Source organism: Puntigrus tetrazona, unplaced genomic scaffold (assembly GCF_018831695.1).
Source record: "Puntigrus tetrazona isolate hp1 unplaced genomic scaffold, ASM1883169v1 S000000176, whole genome shotgun sequence".
Classification (NCBI taxonomy): Eukaryota; Metazoa; Chordata; class Actinopteri; order Cypriniformes; family Cyprinidae; genus Puntigrus; species Puntigrus tetrazona.
Genome location: NW_025047847.1, coordinates 897,501 through 900,428, shown reverse-complemented (window position 1 = coordinate 900,428; position 2,928 = coordinate 897,501). Strand labels below are relative to the sequence as shown.

The 2,928-nt window shown below is 34.2% G+C and overlaps 1 pseudogene; it reads left to right on the top strand.

The window, feature by feature from the left end:
- Positions 1-917: 917 nt before the first annotated feature.
- The window catches only part of LOC122333095, an 18,538-nt pseudogene continuing 16,527 nt past the window's right edge, over positions 918-2,928 (top strand).

Sequence of the window (2,928 nt, the reverse complement as noted above, 5' to 3'; positions counted from 1 at the left end):
CTGGAGCTAAGACGGCTAAGCTGGAGATGGCCAAGAGAGCTGAACAAACCCAATGAAGACCCTGTAATCTTAATCAGAACCACAAGGTGAACACACAACCAAATATAAAGATTAAATGCACCATTTCCAAACCAATCGGTGCTTTCCGACCAATTTTTCTAATTACTAGCCAAATGTTTTGTCTTATTTTTGTTTAAAAATTTTCACATTTATTTGCTGGTTCAGTAAACTGTACATTTTGAAATATTGTTTTAACACAACACTCTCATTAATGTCAAAATGAATTTGTTCAGCGCTTGAGTCTTCAGTGTCACGTGATCCTTCAGAAATCATGCCATTATGCAGCGTTGAAAATGGGTGCGCTGCTTCATATTTTTACATGCAAATCCTGAAGCAGTTCAATTTCTAAAAGATACTATTACTTCTGTTCTATAAAGGATGTGCTGAATGAATAGGAGCGACAGTAAAGGCTTTTATAATCTATTATAGCTACCAAAGGCGATCGATAGCAATAACTGGGTACCAGTAATCCTAGCATAAATAATAACGAAATCAATTATGATCCAGATTAAATGCAATCAGCATTTTTAGAATAATTTCTGAAGGATCATGTCACACTGGAGATTAATGATGCTGAAAACCAGAAATATATTACCTATAAAAAAATTTAAATAACCTATTATGTTGTTTAAAATAATAATATTTAAAATGTTGATCAAGTAAATGCAGTATATAATAATTGCAATCATTTTTAATGCAGTTTTAATCAGATAAATTCTTCCTTGTTTAGCACTTAGAGACTTAAATATCATCAAACTTTGGGCCATGATACTCAAATATCCTCAAAATCGCCCCACCTAGCACTACGAGACTTTATAGCAACCACCCAGAACTCCCATAGCAACCACATACACACAATGACAGGCATAAACTGGTTCTTGACTGAATTCAGCGTGTCTCTCTCAACCTCTGCGGCTGTCACGGATAGCCCGGGTCTGCTGTTGCCCGGAGGCTGTTTCTCAGACTGTCTTATGGTCATGCAGTTCCTAACGGCACAGCCGGGAAAGAGTCTGGGGTCGATCTCGGCGCTGACGTGCCGTCCTCGGGTTATGCTGCAGGCAGGGCTGCTGAGCGTGGGGCGACAGCATGGGCTTCGTCCAGGACCTGCTGGTGCGCATGCTGTCTGCTTGCTGTATGTGACCCAGGACTCCCTGCGGGACACCGGGTGAGACCCTGAGTCATGAAGCGTTCACTTCAGTGCTCTGAGAGGGACCGGGTGCTTTCAGTTGATTTCATAACCTGAACTGCAGTGGTCGAATCGATTCTCTAAACTGAAATGTAACTAATTGAATGCATTTCATTTGAATGAGTTAATAAACATTTTGATAAACATGTTTCAAATTTAATCATATTTAATAACTAATTTAACAACAGTGTTACGAAAAAGTGGTTTAAATGAATCAATCAAAGGGCTCACTCAAACACTCAACAAAAAAAAAAAACGATAAAGTGATTCATTTACTCTGGAACTGCTACAATTAATTCAAATTTGGCAACTTCTTTAAGAATTTCAGCATTTCTTCCACATTTAGTGATGAAGAAGCAGCGCTCCAAGTCATTTATTAAGATTGAGACTTTATTTATTTGATTTGGATCATCGAAAAGCATTTTGATTTTTAAATCGTAAGTCTGATTTTGAAACTAATCATTATTCCAATTAGGACCATGGAGTGAAAGCGCAAATCATTTGATTTTTTATTTTTATTTAGAATTTTTTTAAATCTGGATTTTTGTGTGTGAAAAATGTTTTCCAACGGCACAAAGCAACAAACCATTAAGGCAGTAAAAGTATAAAAATAAAACAAGAAAGATTCAGTACACACATACAGATCCCTTAAGAAAAATAGCCATGGCGTTATTGCTTAGTAGGTTTTTTTTTTTTTTTTTTTTTTTGTATAACCATTTTTTACTATAAATGATATGTTAAATTATGGCAAGCATAGAGACTAAAAGCAGATCTCTTTATTTTACAAAAGGGTTTTGTAACATTTTGTGTCATAAAGCACAGTAGTAGTCGGTGGTAATTTTTAGATTTACTAGTATATTATTTTTACAAAAAGAAGAATTGCCTGAAAAAACAAAGACTGTAAATAAACAATTGATTTGATCTCAGATTTTGCCATTTTTATCTTATCATTTTGAATTTTAATTTCAGCAAGAAAGTAATGTAAAAAAAAAAAATTAAAATTAAAAATTAAATAAATAATAATAAAAAATTAATAAAAAAAATGTGTGTGTGTGTATATATGTATGTGTATATATATATATATATATATATATATGTGTGTGTATATGTATATATGTATGTGTATATATATATATATATATATGTGTATATATATATATATATATATATATATATATATATATATATATGTATATATGTGTATGTGTGTGTGTGTGTGTGTATATATACATATAAATAAAAAAAATACATAAAGTCTGATTTTAGAATATTCCCTCGTGCCCGTTTCTGCTCGTCTTCAAGCTGAACATCTCAATAAAAACAAGAATTCAGTTCTGATTTTTTTTTTTTTTTTTTTTTTTTTTTTTTTGCACTAATCTTACATGCGTTCACAGTCTTAATAAAAAGCCTCTGTCCTGCCTTAAAAACTCCCAAATTAAGCGATGTTACCCTGCCTCTTAGATTATCGCGATCATTCAGTTCTCTTTGAGCGTATTAACTTCGCTACCTTTGTCACATTAAATTCCTCATTGCATTGCTCTCTTCTTCCAGGCAAAGAAGCGGCTCTGGGGAACCATGTGACCAACGTCGGCCTGAACCGGGACAATGTGTCAGTGCTGCAGATCTATATGGAAGCTCACTGTGGACAGAGCGGATCTGGCGCCGCTGGCCGAGAGCTTGAA